Source organism: Pongo abelii, chromosome 7 (genome assembly GCF_028885655.2).
Source record: "Pongo abelii isolate AG06213 chromosome 7, NHGRI_mPonAbe1-v2.0_pri, whole genome shotgun sequence".
Taxonomy (NCBI): Eukaryota; Metazoa; Chordata; class Mammalia; order Primates; family Hominidae; genus Pongo; species Pongo abelii.
In genome coordinates, this window is record NC_071992.2 from 96,345,890 (window position 1) to 96,365,830 (window position 19,941).

Consider the following 19,941-nt stretch of genomic DNA (forward strand, 5'->3'; position numbering starts at 1 on the left):
TAAAATTGACTGATTTAAAAAATAAAGCTAACAGCTTATGCTGAAATTAACCTCATCTTTGTGAGCCAAAGATCAAATGTGAGACAAAAGCTGGCTAGAGTCATCATTTCCTCAGCTTGGCAATCACCTTACAACCTAAGACCATTGTCACAGTGGAGACAGTTGTTAAAAGTTCTGACAAGCCCTGCGGTAACCTTTGATTACGAAGCCATTCCAGAAAGCCAAGGCTCTTGCTTAGAATTGGTTTGAATTAAAAATGAATCCCATTATTTTCCCCTAGGTCCTCAAAGATGCAGTTCATCACTAATTGTGTTAACTCTGGCCTCTCAAGAAACACACTTATTTGTTAATTCAGCTTAGGAGTGCACATCTCCCTGGATGGTTGCTGATTCTGTGTTCTCTTTGCTTGTGTTTCTCTTTTTTGGGCGGCAATCCTAGCTCACTGAAACCTCTGCCTCCTGGGCTCAAGCAATTCTTGTGCCTCAGCCTCCCAAGTAGCTGGGATTACGAGTGTGCAACACCATGTCCAGCTAATTTTTGTATTTTTAGTAAAGACGGGGTTTCACCATGTTGGCCAGGCTGGTCTCGAACTCCTGGACTCAAGTGATCTGCTCACCTCGGCCTCCTAGAGTGCTGGGATTACAGGCGTGAGCCACCGCACCCAGCCTGCTTTGCTTATGTTTCTAATAACTGGAAAGAACAACTCTGGAAGTTTGAAATATATTTCCAAGGCACAGGCACACTGGAAGCCTGAAAATGGGTTGGGGCAATTTAAAATTTTGAATTTCAAATTAAAACATCATAAAGTCGCTACTATTATCACTAAAGTTGGTGGAGATAGTGTCTGAATCTACTTCCACTGTGGAAATGATACACAATTACAAGTTTCAAAAGAATGTAGCCACCATGTTAGTTCTGATCTCAGCAGAAGAGGGAAAGCGGACGTAAATTGGTTTTGGTGGCACTTCTTTAACGTAGCGAAAATAACAAGCAAAGCATTATTGTTGAGAAGAATGCTTATATTTAGTCAGAAAAAAAGCACAGCTTGAGATAAATTACTTTTCATGAATTCTATCTTCTTTATTACACTGTCAGAGATATATTCATTTAAAGAAATTAGAGCATCCACTGTGTGTTACTATGCTCCAGGCATTTATTAGATGTTGTAGGTACTAAAATAAGATACAAACGTTGCCCTCAAGCTTAGCTTCTATAGGAGGGTCAGATGGAGTAAAACTCAACAAGTCAGCCATGTAAAAAAAAAGTACCACACGACGCTTTCCAGAAATTGGGAGGAATGTGATTCTACTACAGAAGCATGTGATGCCTATTCTAAAGTATATAGACTCTTGAGTTAAATCTTAATTACCCCCAACTGGAAAATGCTCTACATTTCAGGCCATAATAATGTGTGTAAGGCGAGCAGCTCTAGTGGAAATGGAAATGCATTAAAGAAAATGTCTAATCCCTGAATCAAGATTCTTGTCAAATATTAGGAGATCAGAGGAAGGCGTTTTTACAGTGTGGATAATCAAAGGTCTTAATGCACTGATTCTTTAGCCTAAGTTAACTAACAAAAGGCAGGCTGATTTTCAGGATCTGCGGTTATATTTAGAAAGACTGTGGTCTCAGAGGGGAACCAAAATAACCCTGAAATAACTCCCTGCTCTCCTAAGAGGAAAGGGTTACTCTGGCAAGAGAAGGAATTTCTCAGTAAGTTGAAGCAAAGATTTAATTAAAAGACAGTGGCCTATTTTACAAGGTTCCTTTGGTGAAGAGATTGGGAAAACTTAGACCAGATGAATTCCTTTCCAGGCCATACAGGCATTGGATAATGATTTCAAATGAATATGAGTCAGGCAGGCCATAACACTTGAGGTTTGTAAAATAAATCTTTCAAATGGGTGGACATAGTGCTTCGAAGTCCAGGATTCATTATAAAAACTGATAACCATTGTAGTAAATGAATTCCTAAAATAAAAGACAGAATGTCTTTGTGTTAACCTGTTCATTTAGTCTGAATGTTTTTCCTGCATTTGGTCTGTTCACAGAAGATGACCCAAGGTCATTAAGGAATTATTAACATAACTTTATCATCAGCACAAAATGAGATTATTAATACCATGAATAATGATAACCAAAAACACAGCCTCATATATTTTTGGTGGTGGTGGCAGTGAGCACTGTGTATCCTTTTAATCTCTCTATCAAGCCCATGAGACTACCCAATTATTATCCCTGTCTCAAAGATGAGGAAAGAGATTGAGAGAGAGTAGGCATTTAGCCCAACTTCACAGAGGCTTTACAAAGCTAAGCCATGGTTGGGCTTACCACCAATCAAAGGGAAACATCATGTTGTAGGAAGTATACCCACTGGCGTCTTGATTTCCATCGCAGAAGACCTAAGTTGCTAAATTCAAATCAGACTAGCTCATTCCCTGGACGTTTTTCAGCTTAGAAGCTGTGTGTCTGCAGACTTAACCCAACAGTCTTTAAATCAACAACTGATGCATGCAAAGTTAAACTAAAAGCCAGTTTGAATGAGTAATAATGTAGAATAAACCAGATAAATAAATACTTTGAAATCACCTTTTCCCAGCAATGAAGTTGTGGCCAGCTGCCGAAATAGGAGAAAAACCTCGTGTTTTCTGGAAAAGAAACACAAGAGAAAACAATTTCAAAATTCTGAACTGGATTAAAACTGCAACAATTAAGAGTAAAATGATCATCTTGTTATTTACTTATTTAAGATTTGGTCAACAGTAAGCAACTGAAAAAGGATTATTTAATTAGCTTTTACTGTTTTAATACTATAATAAAAGAATGTTAAAAAGCAAAAGCTAAAACTTGCTCTTGAAATATCCAGACCTATATGTTATCCCTAATTTTATACATGTAGAAAAGTAAAAATGACGGCATTAATCGCATGTAGTAATAAATTATGTCCATACTTCGTTTTAATCATTGCTGCCTTCTAACTCAATCCCACCAATGATAACAGTAACTAGGAGTTACCACCAGCACTGCACCTGCACACCTCAAACACAGACCCCTAGAGCCCATGTGCAATGTAGTACATGGATTAAGCAAAAACAAAACTGGTTGTATGCCTCAAGAAGATGAAAGTCTTTTCAGCAAAAAAAAAAAAAAAAAAAGGTGAAACAAAATTGTATAGAGACATGTGATAATTGTTATATTTAGCTATATTATTTAATGTCTTCATCTTGAAATATGCTGTATTTTTGTTAACATGGCTTCTTATGCTTAAAAATAAAACTATCACTTATAAAGATCACTTCTCCAAGAATAAGTGTGATTTGAGTTTGAGGAATGTAATCTCAAATCGAAAATTCTGTTTTTGTAGAACTGTGCATCTAAGTAGACATCTGAAAATATGCTAAGTGGAAGTAAAAAGCATGGGTAGTTAAAGAATGAACCTAATAACAAGACTGAATTTTCTCAGGAGAAATATCCACTGGGGGAAACTGGTGCCTCCTCTCCCCTCTTTTCTTTTTTGGTAAAGTTTAAAAGAAAAGAAAGAGCTATTTCTTAGAAGAAATGAAAAGCAAAGCAACATTTGAAAGACCAAATAGTCAAGCTGACAATAAGCAAGGTGGTAATTCCTCCATGAGCTCCAGTGTCAGACTCCACAGTGGCCAGCAAGACATGAACCCCCAGACTCTTAACCCATGTGGTCTAAGAGCCGCCTGAATATGAGTACCAAGAGAAAAGTGCAGTAGAAGGTGAGAGAAGGTTCCATGCCAAGAGAGGCAGTAGAATGGCAAGAACCCATTTGCCAAGAGTCCACACACAACGAAGAAAGGCAATGGAAACTCTCTTCTCTTGGCCTTTTGCTGGGAAATCCGACATCCTGAGCTACTAAGCATTATGGCTCAACAACACTGTGGGTGCTGGGAAATTTCCCCACCAGTCTGAAAACCTATCATTTATAAAACCAGGAGGATGCATTTCAAGCTCCAAACAATTGCATTGGGAACAAGTATTTGGGAATAGTACCTGTTGAAAAGTGGACAAACAATTATTTTGAGAGGCTGCTAGTGGAGTCTAAAACACTGCCAAATCTGTTTAATAAACACTTACTGATAAATCTCTGTGCTATATACACGGGGCACACAAAGGCAAAGATGACAAGGCCCAGTTCAGAAGCCCAAGTTACAAGTAAGTAGCACAATACAGAGAGACACAAAGGATAAGAGGAGTATGAACAGGTTGTGAATACAGTACAGAAAAGAGCAGGACAGTTTGGCTCTGGAGGTCCCCATCCGTGCTTGTTCTCCACAGCCCTTGTGACAAAACCCAAGCCCCTGGCATTGTGACAATCTCCCCATCACAGTGCCCAGCCTGTCCAGTGTCATCTCATCATCCTCACTGCCCTCCTGAGTCCTCCGTGCCTCTGCCACCCTATTTGCTTTAGAGGCTAACCAGTATTGAAGAGTGAACAGACTAGCAGCACAGGGACCCACTGAGATGTGTGCTCCCCTTCAGCTGCACTCACCAGTGTAGGTGAAGATGTGGTGTGGGGAGACAGCTGGGTTATGCAGGGTTGGGGTTTTGCTAGTGAGTATATCTAGTAAAGCACTTGTTTTTAAGCTGGAAACTGTAGTGTGCTTGTAAAGAGTCGGTGAATCCTGGCACCTGATAGGTGGGTCCTCCAACTTGTTCCAACCTCCTGTCCCACTGTGTCCTCAGCCAGTCACATCCTTCTCAGTCCTCTCCTTCCTTTATTTAGAGTCTAATGAGGAAATAACTATAAACACCAATGTAAAATACATGCTCTAAAACAGGGCTTTCAACCCTGGCCTTGCTGACATTTGGGGCTGGAGAATTCTTTGTTTTGAGGGGTTAGCATTTCCTGCCCTGAGTTGTAGCAAACAAAAATGTCTCCAGATTTCAACAAATATCCCCTTAGGAGCAAAATCATCCCCATGTTGAAAATCACTGGTCTAAAATGAATGATGACTTATTAAAACACAATAATTTGAGCATAGTGGTTCACACCTATAATCCCAGCTACTTAGGAGGCTGAGGTGACAGGATTGCTTGAGCCCAGGATTTTGAGGCTGCAGTGATCTATGTTATGCCACTACACTCCAGTCTGGGCGACAGACTGAGGGCATCTCTTAAACACAAAAACATACTCACATACTCTCATATTTATATCTTAACTTTCATATCACGCAGAAAACCAGTAGTGTGGATGGGGACCATTGGAAAGGGCATAGATGAGGGAGTGGGTGCATGTAAAAAGCACCTGTTGTATTCTCAACCCTGCATGAGGTCAGTTATCTCATCCAATACACACAAAACACCCCCCTGTGCTTTTCCCTCTGCGTCACAGCTGCTCAAAACCTTGAGAGGCAATGATTTAGTGCATGCTAACAATGTTACTAAAAGCAGAACTCTTCAAAATGAAATAAAAAGTATTGCTAGATATGCCTTTCCTTCACTTTCAGTAGACTGAACACCTGACTCCTTGAGAATGACCAGCACAACACATTTTCATGGCAATCAACTTCATTCTGTGCAGTCTTAGGACATTTCCACTGCCAACTTGTCCTGTGGTTGTTTTCATCATGATTGGCCCACATGGAGTCCTAGGCGTAGCCATGATATATCTCTTTTCCTCAAACCACAGCGAATTAGGCATATTTAGCCTGCAGATTTGTAAAATGGAACTGGTTACAGCTCTGCTAGTGTCCTAGGTGAGGATGACAATGCTACGGAGTGCAGAGCAGGGTCGGGTGGTTAAATCCTGACTCACACTACCAACCTCCCTGACAGCATCCAATGAGACAAGGGACAGGAATCTCAGACGGAATTTGATGTTGGTCCTTTCCCCTCCTGACCCCCAAAGGGCCTCGTGGGCTCAACAATCTCTAGTAAATTCAGCACATTCAGGTCCAAAAGTATCCCCGAACAGGGATCTTCCTTAGCCTTGTCTATTAAAAAAGACCGGGAGTGGCTTTTTAAATACATGTGTGGATACGCAGTTCTTCCTAGTTGGCTTTTTCTGATTCTGTCCAAACACAGTCACATCTCCCATGCTAGTATCTATCCAAATACTTTCTTTAAGGAGAATGTCCATTTGTCAGCCACTATTCTAGGTGGGGGTTTCGATATTGACCAAGATGAAATTCCCTGTCCTATGGATCTCTCTAGTGGAGGCGGGGAACAAACCCACCACCTAGCAGCACAGCTGTGACAATCACTGAAGAAAACCACAGAGGCACTGTGGGGGTAGGGACGGCCTGGAGAGTGGGCACTGCTTTGAGTTGGGGAGTCAGGAAAGGCAGCACTGAGAAAATGTTGGTCAAGCACAGACCTGAAGGTGGGGGGGAGGCAGGTCAGAGGGGGCTGGTTCCACTGGCCCCCTCCATGTGCCCACCTTGGGCACCCCTCAGAGAGCTACAGCATGCTTGGTACTTCTACACCCACTGAGGGGAGCACTGGCCAGGCATGGGCACACGTGCAGACATGTGGGCAGATCCAGGAAAGGCAGCAAGATTATCAGCTGAGAATGAGGATGGAGAGGGAGGTATTTGAGGTTTGAGGACAGGACACCAGAAGATGATCCAGAAAAGGGGAAGAGTGAAGTGGCACAGGGACCCACTGAGATGAAAGTGGGACCTGTGAGCACAGTGATGTGTGTTCCTTCAGCCGCACTCACCAGTGTAGGTGAAGATGTGGCCTGGGGAGAGAGCTGTGTTACGCAGGGTTGGGGTTTTGCCAGTGAGGATCATGAGGAAAGAGGGAGCAGCAAAGAACCTGAGGGTGGATGCAAAAGAATAATTATAACACAAGATCATGGAATCTAAGCTAGATAACTAGGAAAGGAGAACTGGAGGGGGTGACAGACAAGGAAAATTAGTAGGATCACTGGATGGTGAGTACTGGTGGGCCACAAATGGTTGGAGTTAAGGTACAGGGGATAGAAGACAGAAGGTGGTGATCAGAGGATGGAATGGTTGAGGAGAGAGTGGATTAGACACTTGCTACTTAAAGTATGGCCCCAGACCAGCAGTTTCTGCAGTATCTGGGGACTTGTTAAAAATGGCAGAATCTCAGACCCTACCTCAGATCTACTGAATCAGACTCTGCATTCTAATAAGACCCCCAGGTGATTCACACTAAATTCGGGGAAAAACAGCCTTAAACCAGTCACATCTGCACCATGCTGGCTCAATTTGCAGGCAACCAGAAGCCACAGACACCCTATAAAAAAGGGCGAGTGATTAGCATTCTGAGGTTAGGAAATTCCCTGGGGCTCTGTTTCCCCTTCAAACAGCTCCACTTTAAGTCATTCATTTTGGTTTCTTGGGTTTCTATCCAGCTGCCTCATGCTCTTGTTCTGCCAGGCCTTGCAATCTTATGATATGGTTAGCAGGCTTAAAATTCAATTTCCCAAAGAATGCTGCCCCTCCAAATGTTGGTTAGCCTTCCCTCCCTGTCTGTAGGCAAAGAGCATCTCCTTACTTCCTGCAACCAGTTACCTATCTCCACTCTCGTTTGCCGAAGAGAAGGCAATCAGATACTTAGTGTCCTCAATTCAGCCTGTGTAATTCCATGTGTCCATATAGATCTGTTCCAAGACCCTAATGCAAAATGTATAGTATTGCCATTTGTGGCTTTTTAGAAGTTTAGCTTCCTGCTATATAATAGTCAGAGTTTTGTATCTTCTAGTATGAGTAGACTGACTTGCCTCTTTATAATTTTATAAAAAAGAGAAAACAGTTGTACACGACATTAGAGTGAAAGATGAGGTTGAGTCTAGTTAATGGAGGCTTTGCCTCCTTAAAAGCTTTATTCATAATAAAAAAAAGTGTGACATTTTCATGAACCCAGACACAACCTCCTGTACAAACACTTGCATGTGAAATAATTTAGAATCTCTAGCTTCTTTAAAGACAAATGATTTCAGATGCTGTCGCATATGAGTTTTACTATGATTACTAATAATCATCAGGTACTATTTGCAGACACCATGCTATACGTTCCATATGTCCTCATCTTACTTAATGCTCACAAGGATTCATACTATTGTTACGCTGGTCCTACAGATGGGGAAACTGAGGCCTAGAAATGTGAAGTGACACAGCCAGTGAGTGGTGGAGCCAAGTTTCAAACCCAAGTGCACCTGATTCCACAGCGGCTCCTCATACACACACACAGGATAACACACAGCTGAAGCCCAAAAGCGTGGCACACACAGCTCCCTCCGAATTCCCGCATCTCTGAGCATACACATAGTCACTACTAAATATTATATGTGCCTACTTGAATTGAGAAGGTGTAAACAAGGGCCTCTAATCTCACTATTGGTAAATATCTGATACAGAGACCCTTGCTTAGATGTGACCGTTTTCTAGATCTGTGATAATTCTTGTAGCTCTTGCTAAGTTACAATAATCAATGAAATGAGCCATCCTGACATCACTCTGCTAACCTGTGATACAGTTATAACAAACTGGCTCATCACTACAGGTACCTGAACACAATCTCTGTTGATTGGTGACCTGGCCTCCGGGAACAGAACCTGTTCTGCTTTCAAGAGAAAATGCCAGCAATGACCTCTTATCTGATCCTTTCCCACACCAAGGCAGATCAAGTTCTTCTTAGGTCAGTTCAGCAAATGCAAATGTGTACAGAAGAAATAGAACCAAATCCAAAGCTTCCCATGTGAATTATCACAAGGCTTTGGACATACCAGTTTCCTTCTTGGCATCACCTAACAGCCCATGATTCAGAGACAACAATGTCCAGCTCTGCCTCCTTTGCTTCCCAAGGATGGTGTGAGGGTGACTAGATGGGCCTGCGGTCCTTGGGTAGGAGGAGCTGAGGTTAATTTAATAAGCCTATGTACACACACAGTGCTGAGAAGCGCAAAGTCAAGCCAAGGCACCTGCATATGGTAATTAGGGTTAGGCATTCAGGGCTGATAAAATATTTCTTTTTAAGTCAGTGAGGCCAAAACAAAGCAAACAACAACATTAAAAGTAGCCTCAGAAACTGACCTTCCCATTTCCAACCCTTATCTGCAAAATAGAAAGAGAAATCTCTTGCTTTTATGTAAAAATTATAGGGCAACTTCTTTGGTTTCTCAGATTTTGAAAGGAAGACAAGCTATAAGAAAATAAATATCCTAGGGCCCATGCTAAGTACATACTTTTTTTTTCATTTTAATGTGTTCTATATCTGGATGAACATTTATTACTCAATATTTACTACTGCCTCAATATTTATTACTGTCTCTATACATACTTCTCTGTCTTAGGTTGTCAAGTCTGATAAGGCAAAGACCAAATATACTTAGTTCTTTTGTAAAGCATGGGAAGCTGTTATGCATAATTAGGCACTTAAAGAGTTTTTGATGAAGATGATTATGAAGAATGAGAATGGTTAATACCATGGTAGGCATGTTTCATGAAACCTTCCTGTCTTTTCTAAAATGTCAGCTGACTGCACTTTCATAGAATCGTAGAGTTAATGGAAGCTTGAGCTTAGAAATCGTGCAGAGCTTGCTAAACAGTGTGTGAGCTGCAGACCAGCAGCATTGGCACCACCCAGGAACTCGTTAGAAAGGCAAACCCTGGGCCTCGCTCCAGACCTACTGAGTCAGAATCTGCACATTTAACAGGATGTATACTAAAGTCTAAGAGGCACCAACTAGAGAACCATCAAGTTCAACTGCTTCATTTTACAGCTGAGAAAGTTTGGGACCCAGACAGGCTAAGTGATTTGTAAGCCCTTCCATATCCTGACCTGGGATTTGTTGCTCTCTATTCCAACCTTCTACAGCCTCTTCTACTTCAGGAGTACTCCTCCTTGCATTTCTCTTCTGTGGGCCTACAGGAACAAAACTGTAAATAAATAACAACCCACCGATTGCAGAGAACACTGCAATAATGGTAATATTTGTTTGCCTCAGTCTTTGTTCTTTTCCTCACTCACATTTGAATACCAATTGTCACCCTCCTAACATATGGTGACTTTTATGGAAAAAACATTAATTTCTTCAGGTGTAAAGAGATTGGCTGTACTTTTGTCCACAACTAAGTTTTTTTTTTTTTTCGCATTTAGAAATCTGAAAGGAATTTGTTGGCTATAAAAGAAAAATGCTGTCTTGAAGAAGATATGCCTTAAAAACAGCAGAGATTAATCAAATCAATAACGCAAGATGTGGAGTAAAGGTTTGAAAATAATACGTAAATTTTGCTGAAAGCAAAATGTTTAGATTGGTTAGAGACAAGGACAGATTGACCTGTGTTCCATCACTTCCTAAATAAACCCTGGGAGAGACCACCCTATCAAAGAGAGCCAGAAGGGAACAGGCTTACTTAAAAGCACTCTCCTCTCCCTCAAGGCATGGCCTTCATAAGAGAACATCATCCCATCATTTGGGATCAAATCCACGTAAATGAAATGGATCAATAAAAATCCATGAACCCAGGAATATTATTTCCGACATGGCCATTGTTATAAATGTATTCAGCAAATGTCTTGAGGTACAGAAGTAGGAAAATACATAGAAGGTGTCTGCTAGTTTATCTCCTTCAGTGCCAGAGGTTCTGGGTTTGAAGAACTTAGTTGTATGTGAGTTTTCATATACTTGTTTATTGAGGTAAGTGGGCTTAAACTTTTAATCTGTTTAGTAAAATCAACTGCAAAAGTATTAAAACCTATTACTAAAGACATTTTGTAGACAAATATCTAAAAAGAATTGAGGTCAATCAATTTCATTGTAATTTGAAGGTTTTTCTTCTCTATCCCTTAGTTAAGTAGGGGTAAGAACTAAGGCCTTCTTCACCAGGGCAAAATACCTTCCTAACATATTATAAGTCATGAACAGACGTACTTTGGAAATTAGAAGATTTGAGTTTAGCACACAGACTGAATCTGAAAAATCATCTAAGGTTGGAAACAAGTTCTCCAAAGAGACACATCTACGTTTCTTTGGAAAAGAGACACATTTTCTTTGGAGAAAACACACATTGACAAGGGTCTCAAATGCAGGCAATCCTTTATCCTTGATTATTATTCCTATATCCTTCCTTATTTTCCCTAAATTTCTTCTTAGGCTCCTGACTCCATACACTAAGGGACAGGCTATTTAGATGACATTGTAGGTACAGAATAAAAAGAGCAATTGACAAAAAAAAAAAAAAAAAAAATTGTCCAGTGCAGAGATGCTGCTACTTACTGGCTGTTTACACGATGAGGTAAATACTATTATTATTCCCATTTTACACATGAGGAAACTGAAGCATTCAGAGATAACTTATTTGCTCAAGGTTACACAGTAGTATGACAGAGTGAGGCAGAAACTAAAAACGCACGGTCTGGTTCCAGAGTACAGGCGCTTTATTCAACACTTATTTCATTTTTCACCCCTTCACCCACTTCCTTATCGTCCATCTTGCCTGCAAATGCTAGAGTTCCACCTACAGTGGAATTATAAGCTAAGAAGTCACTGATCTCCTGGTCTGGTGATACCCTTGCCAGGACTCAACCTTCGCAGGCCTCCCCTTCCAGTAACAATAACATAGATTAGCAACCAGAGGTTGGACAGGAAGAGTCTACAGATTCCATCCCAAGCAGCCTTTCCACCCCTTGATTTCCCCCCCTTACTTCCTATCAGCTCAAACACTAATTTCTGCATTAATATGGGAGCCAAACAGGTAGCCACTTCTTCAGGAATCACATGCCCAGCCTGGAAGGTCATCCCAACACCACTCACGCAAACAAGGCAGCCTCCAGTCATCTACTCCTCGATCGGAAAAAAACAAAAACAAAAACACTTCTGACTGTAATATAATTTGCAGGACTATTATCCTCAGACAATATTGAATTACTTAGGAGTTTAGCATCCAACATAATCACTTCACTTCTGGATGTCTACTCTGTAACAATAATGTGCTAGGCACTACAAAGGTGATCAACAGGAATAACTTATTAACCCTTTCCTCGTGGCAAATTCCCCTTCTGTGAAATTCTTTACCTCCATTTCCTACTGGTCAACTATTTCAGACTGAGCATATGAGACTCAGGAGAGACACTCAGAGTTGGGCCCCTTAAGAGAAAGACCAATAGGGGTGGAGGGGCCTTGAATTGTAGAACTGAAAATACTTCCGTAGAAAGCCAGACACAGAACAAATACTTATTATTATTATTATTATGGTATCACATGCCATGAAGCAAAATCAATTTATTTCATTTATTTATTTTTTTTGAGCCAGGGTCTCGCTCTGTTGCTCAGACTGGAGTACAGTGGCATGACCATGGCTCACTATAGCCTCAAGCTCCCAGATTCAAGTGATTCTCCCACCTCAGCTTCCTGAGTAGCTGGGACTACAGGCACATACCACCATGCCCGGATAATTTTTAAAATTTTTTGTAGAGGTTGAGTTTTGCCATCTTGCCCAGGATGGTCTCAAACTCCTGGGCTCAAGTGATCCTCCCATCAAGGCCTCCCAAAGTGCTGGGATTACAGGCATGAGCCACTGCACCTGGCACAAAATCAATTTATAAGCACCTCATTGAATCTCCACAAAACTACTAGAAAGTCTTTAGAAAGGAATGTTAAAGCAATTGCAATGATGAACAGAGTGACTGCGCAATACTCATAATTTTCTAATTTAAGAAATATTGAAGGAGATATATTCTATTTCATGTATGCCTATTTCGTTTTAGTGACTGGCCTTCGTAGATGGACTAGTGATTTCAGCACCTTCAATTCTATAGGGGTCTTAAGTTTAACAACTGCAAATCCACTAATAATGGAGATTTTCAGAAATACAACTTTAAGTAGTTTATAATCAGGAAGAATACAACCACCCAAATTATTAAGATAAAAGGTAAAACATAAAAGCCATGATTTGGTAGCTAGGTGGGTAGAGGCATTTCCTCTACTCTAAGAAAAACAACAGTGTTGCACAATAAAAACCAGCTGATGGTTGGTTGTGGTCTCTGGGTAAGTAGTGGTAAGGACTGAGGCAAACAACCTCATCTAAAGAGGCAGTCCGTAAACATCCTATATCTAACTCCTTTGGGAGAATTTGAGAATGTAAACCCAGTGTTGGCAGATTTTCTTATTTTTCCTGAGAAGCTAGAAGCCTGGATTTTTATATATCTCACAATGTTTAAATATATACTGCTAATGTAAATTTAAAAAGAATAATCTACTGCCCAGCACTAAGTGAGCAAACAAAATATGCTTGAGGATCAGGTCTGAGGGCCATTTGGAATATGGCTTCTCCCAGATGGGAGTAAGATGGGATTTTGATAGGAAAAGTCTTGAATTTCAGTCCCACAGCTATGACTCTGTGACCTAGGAAAAGTGCTTAAAACGTCTGAGGTGAGTGTCCTGCTGCGGAAAGATACTTGGATACTCATAGCCTATGCAGATAGGCCAAAGAGTATAGTCACTAAGAAAGGATGCAGGCTTTGGGACCAGACTGTCCAGTCCAAATGTGGCCTCACTACTCATCAGGGCAAATCATTCCACCTCCCTGCGTCTCAGTGTGTTCTTCTTTACAATAATGCTGACCTCACAGGGTGTTTAGGAGTTAACAAATATTATCTATTTTTTAACACATATGATTGATAAAACAGAATCCCTTGCTTTCCTTCCCAATCCCCAAGCAAATAAAAAAAAAATAGACTTTAGAACAGGCAACTTCATACTAACATCTTTCTGAACTTGGATATGCAAAGTTCTTTATATACGATATAGCATTGTGTTTTCAAATTGATGTAGCTACAAGAAATTTTTAAAGGTTATTTTATTTTGTAAATTAAATTTTAAAATTTTAGATAGTTATAGATTCACAAGCAGTTACTTATAATAAAGAGGGATCTCATGTACCCACTGCTCAGGTTCCCTCACTGGTAACTTCTTGAAACACTATAGTACAACATTACAACTAAGGTATACACACTGATAGAGGGAAGATACAGAACATTTCCATCACCAAGTATTACTCATGTTGCCCTTCTGTAGCCCCACCCACTTCCCTCCTGCCCCTACCACATCCTTAACTCCTAGCAATCGTGAATCTCATCTCTATTTGTATGATTTTATCATTTAAAGAATGTTATATAAATGGAGTCATGTTCCATGTAGCCATTTGGGATTGGGCTTATTCACACAGCATGGCTCTCTGGAGATTCACACTAGCTGCTGCATATATCAATAGCTCCTTTGTTTTATTGTGGAGTAGTATTCCATGATATGGATGTACCGGTTTGTTTAGCCACTCATCCATTAAAGGACATTTGGGTTATTTCCAGTTTTGACTATTACAAATAAGGTTGCTATAAGCATTAATACACAGGTTTTTGTGAGAATGTGACTTTATTTCTCTGGGATTAAATGCTGAGGAGTGAAATTGCTGTATCTCAAAATCCCTGGCCGGGTGCGGTGGCTCACGCCTGTAATCCCAGCACTTTGGGAGGCCGAGGCAGGCAGATCACCTGAGGTCAGGAGTTCAAGACCAGCCTGGCCAACACAGCGAAACCTCATCTCTACTAAAAATACAAAAATCAGCCAGGCATGGTGGCACACGCCTGTAGTCCCAGCTACTCGGGAGGCTGAGGCATGAGAATTACTTGAACCTAGCAGGCAGAGGTTGCAGTGAGCCGAGACTGTGCCACTGTGCTCCAGCCTGGGCAACAGAGTGAGACTTTGTCTCAAAAAAAAAAAGAAAAGAAAAGAAAAAAAAAATCCTAAAATTAATTACCTCTGCAAAATCCCTTTTACTATGTTAAAAAATAAAAAGAAAAAAAGAACCTGATTCACTAGTTCTGGGAATCAAGACGTGAACATCATTGGCGGGGGAGCCATTATTCGGCCTACTACACTCAACTCCTTGTATCTGTAGGTTTCAGTCTTCTGTTAAATGTGGCAAGTCTTCAGCTATGATTGCTCAAGTACTTTTCCAGTCCCTCCCTCTTCCTATGCTTCTTATGGGTCTCTAATGACACAAATGGTAAATGTCAAGTGTAGTTCCACAGGTCCTTGAGGCTCTATATTCTATTTTCTCTCTAGTGTTGAGACAAAATAATTTTGATGGTTCTCTCTTTACTGATTCTTTCCCCTGTCCCCTGCATTCTGTTGTCCAGCCCATCCACTGAGATTTTTATTTGGGTTACTGTATTTTTCTGTTCTAAGATGCCTACTAGGTTCTTCATTATATTTCTTATTTATTTCCTGAGGTTTCTATTTTTTCATTTGCATCCAGCATGTTCAGAATTCCTCAATGATGCATTTTTATGATGGCTGTTTTAAAATCCTTAGCAGACAATTCTAACATCCCTGTCATTTTGGTGCTGGCCTCTGTTGACTGCTTTTTTTTTTTTTCTACATTCAGTGTGAGATCTTCCTGGTGTTTGGTATCACAAGTGATTTTTTTTTTTCATTGAAACCTGGACATTTTGGGTATTATGTTATGAGACTCTGGATCTTACTTAAACTTTCTATTTTAGTTGCCTTCCTCTGTTACCACTCCAAGAAGGGAATGGGGAGACTGTGTTATTATTGCTGGTTCATCCTGATTACTGGGGTAGAATCAGGTTCCCTACTACACCTCCCCTGATACCTGAGGGGGATGCATTCTTACTGCTAGTTAGGAGTGGGAGTTTTGGCTCTCCATCAGGCCTCCAACAATACTTCCTGGCTGGGAGAAACAGTGTTTCTGGTTCCCACATGATGTCCACTAACACCACCCCAGTTGGAGAGGAAAAGGGCTCCTCATTACTGTTAGGAGTTGGGGAAGGTAGAAACCCAGGTTTTGCATGTGGTTTCTACTTACATGGGGTTGAGGTGGAGGCTCTTGTTACTACGCAGCAGAAATGAAAGCCTTGGCTCCCTACTCAGTTTTCCGTGACACTACCCAGTGGTGAGGGCTGGGGTGCCTTGGGACACCCCAGCTTTCAATTTAGAGCTGGCAAGGGTGGAAGTTTAGGCTTCCCTATCAGCTTTTGCTGCTAGGGTGAGGCCATATTTATTTTCTGTGGGGCTTGGCTAGAGTACAACAGTTATTATCTAAAAGTTTTCCATTTTGCTAGGCTCTACCTTTTCTGGTCCTCTGGTTTCAGAAAACAGATTTTTATCTTTTACTTATTTGTTTTTGTATGTGCCTGTTGGTGTTTTCCGCTTGCTGCCTTCTTCATCAGGAATATATGGGATCTCAGTCAGGTGTGGTGGCTCACACCTATAATCCCAGCACTTTGGGAGGCCGAGGCGGGTAGATCACTTGAGGTCAGGAGTTCAAGATCAGCCTGGCCAACATGGTGAAACCCCATCTCTATTAAAAACATAAAAATTAGCCAGGCATCGTGGTGCATGCCTGTAAGTCCAGCTACTTGGGAGGCTGAGGCAGGAGAATCACTTGAACCTGGGAGGTGGAGGTTGTAGTGAGCCAAGATGGTGCCACTGCACTCCAGCATGGGCAACAGAGCGAGACTCCACCTTAGGGAAAAAAAAAAAAAAAAAAGGGAATATGTGAGCTCTGGGAAATATGATGCAAAAAGAAAAGCCAGGTAACTCACTATTGTGTGTTGCTTGGGTTTTGAGGTCTATAGATATTCTGCCATCTTTCCTCTACCTTTCAGAGTCTTCTTATGTTTGTTTTATGTACAATGTCTAGGAATTTTAGTTGTACTTAGTGGGAAGAACAGGGAAAATATGTCTACTCCATGTTCCTGGAAATAGAACAAATTTTTCATTTCATTTTGAGGTTAAAAATTAGAAACCTCATTAAGTAAGGACATTGCATTTGCTATACTGAAAAGGCTACATCCAACAGTAGCAAAAGTTTACATAAAATCAATTTAAAATACTTTCAAAATACCTTAAGAAAAACTTCAAAACCATGTATTTAACCCTTAAGAAAATCAATTTTAAAATAATATATTTTAAAGTTCTCAAAAGGTACCCAAATGATGTTAGTTAACTTTTTGTTTCAATATACTTCAAGAAAATGAAAGGAAGGGACTTTTTCTATGTGGGTGTCATTTTGCAATTATTACCCTTAATACGAGAGGTTTTTTGTTTTCTTCCTACTCTGGTAATTATTTGAAGGCTTCTTTCTTTCCTAAGCTGTCTATAAGAAGTGGCTACACAGGTCTTATGTAAGACTATATTTATATTATCTCAAAAATTTTCTCCCCAATGGCTTTTTATGGGATTTAAGAGAACTGGATGCACATTATGAGTGTCAGTCACTATATTAGAGCAGACAAGTGCCAAAAATTACATCTATTTTCCTTTAACCAACCCTTTATTATAAGCAAAATGTATAGAGTGGCAAAAACACAGTGAAAAGTAATGGAAATCTATGTGAAATACATTAAGATGAAGTCTGTCTTCTTTTTTTACAGTTCAACATGAAAGGTTACTGTTAAGAAATTTGAGAGAAAGTATCAGAGTCAAATAAGATACAATAAATGGCAAGAAATGTATAAATACAAATACTCTTCAAATTGATGAACACACTTTAAAACAATCTAGGAGTAGCTCTGAATTAAGATGGTTGTTGGGCCTTTACTTGGAATAGTTCTTAGAAAAATCAGGGCTCTGATTTTATGCTCCATGTGCCAATTAGAAGCAAATGGCGATTCCTCCAGCTAGACTCTAAATTCATCACATTATTGCTGCATATAGCCATTTTCTCTTCCTTCATTGAACAGAAGGAAACTGCATGGTACAGTAGTCAGTGAAATGTAAAATAAGGATTAACAAGCCATTCTGGAGATTTAGCAAAATGAAGCTTCATCAACCAGCTTGACTCACAGCCAATCCAGCAAAAAGCACCCTAGAAAGAAAACTAAACAGTGAAGTGACAAGTAGCACAAAAAATTAAATAACTCAGGCATTAAAATCATGAAAAGGTGCATTGTGTTCTGTGGTCAACCAAGCCCATTACTAGAATAACAAGAGTCTATCCTGTACTCAATATGCAAGTCCAAAACAGCCCACTGGCCTACTGTGAAATCTGCTTAGGAAAGAAAATAGTACATTACCCTACCTATCTCCACAGAAGTAAATTTACCAACAGAGAGGAATAGAGGAATATATAGGATTTTGTGAGGACTTATTTTCCCTTTATGTGAAAAGGACACATGCCACATCCTTACAGAGCTGAGGTATAGCAAAGGCTATACCATCTCCAGGTGCCTGAGACCTAGAAATAATGTTGAATAAATTTGAGTTTTGTTTGGTTAGAGTAAGTCTTTCATATGCAAAACTGAATTGTTAATACAGTCAGGTAAACCTAAGTACACTGTCAATATTTGAAGTCTTTGAATGCTTAACGTTATAGCATGCATTTTGGTCAATTATGTTTTTTTGGTTTAGGATCTTTTTCATACACAATTCTAATTCTTCTAGCAAGTAGTTACACTTGTAATCTGGCTTGTTTTTACAGGCTATTTCATAATAGAATTTTGCCTTATTTAATAATGAATATTTACTCTAAATCAGAATTTATTACTGAGAGTACTGTAAAAAGAAGTCATCTATCTAGTTCATTTTTTCATCTTCAGACAGGAATACATTAAAGTAGTTCAAGGCAAACATGAGTAGTTCTTACTCTCACTGTTGGGGAAGAAGGCAAGAAATGTACGTGTGTGTGTGTGCGCGCACGTGTGTGTGCACGCGCACGTGTGTGTGTGTGCATAAAAGGATGCAATAACAGGACATAAAAGAAAAAATTTTTGAAACATATAGAAGTGGAATAGTCTATGGAATATATAAAAATGCCTACGTATTGATAAGAAAAACACAAACAGCCCAAACAAAAAACAGGCAAAAGATACAAACAAATATCTCTCATGAGAAAAAGCACAAATTGTTCATAATTGTAGGAAAAGATGTTCCACCTCATTGGCAGGGAAATGCAAATTGAGGCCCATAATAAGATATTATTTCATATCTACTAGACAAGCAAATTAAAAAATATAACGTTAGGTTATGGTGTGGAGGAAGTGCATTGGGGTACTCTCATGTACTGCTTGTGAGAAAGTAAACTGATATAACCACATTGAAAAAATTTTCTCATTGCCTTTTAAAATGTACATGTCCATGACTGATGATAAGTACTTCTATTCTAAGGTAGATATCTGAGAGCAGGCATCAGTTTGCTGACCCCTACTCCATGGCCCACAAGCTAAGAATTATTTTACATTTTTAAAGAGCTGTAGAAGCGGCCGGGCGTGGTGGCTCATGCCTGTAATCCCAGCACTGTGGGAGGCCAAGGCGGGCGGATCCCGAGGTCAGGAGATCAAGACCAGCCTGACCAACATGGTGAAACCCTGTCTCTACTAAAAATACAAAAATTAGCCGGGTTTGGTGGCATGTGCCTGTAATCCCAGCTATTCTGGAGGCTGAGGCAGGAGAATCGTTTGAACCCGGGAGGTGGAGGTTGCAGTGAGCCGAGATCACACCATCGCACTTTAGCCTGGGCAACAGAACGAGACTCTGTCTCAAAAAAAAAAAAAAAAAGAATTTTAGAAGCATCAGCAGCAACAGTGACTATATGTGCCCTTATCACGCCTAAAATATTTAGTGCCTCGCCATTTACAGAAAAAATTTGCTGACCCATTTTAAAGAAACTCTTGCATATTCTTTGCATTGTGTTAATAATAGAGCAGAATGATAAAACCCAAATGTCTATCAACAGGAGAGTGGATAAGTCAATTGTGGAATATTCTTACAACAGAACTGTATTCAGCAATGAAAATGAACCACAGCTAGATGCAACATACTGTAATCTCAATAATAACTGAGTAAAAGAAGCAAGTCACAGGGCACACTGAGTAGGACTCGACTTGCATAAAGTTACAGAACAAGCCCAGCTAATGTTTCGGGGATAAACGCATGCATGTGGCTCTGCGGCTGCAGGAGAACAAACCCTCGGCTGCAAG

At 40.2% G+C, this 19,941-nt stretch overlaps 1 protein-coding gene across 1 annotated transcript in view; it reads right to left on the minus strand.

Moving 5' to 3' along the window:
• Window positions 1-19,941, minus strand: part of PAG1 (phosphoprotein membrane anchor with glycosphingolipid microdomains 1) — a 148,638-nt gene that overhangs the window by 104,327 nt on the left and 24,370 nt on the right. The window contains exon 2 of the mRNA XM_024251349.3: window positions 2,590-2,648. The gene's annotated coding sequence lies outside the window, so the exon portion shown is untranslated. The remainder of the gene's footprint in view (window positions 1-2,589; window positions 2,649-19,941) is intronic.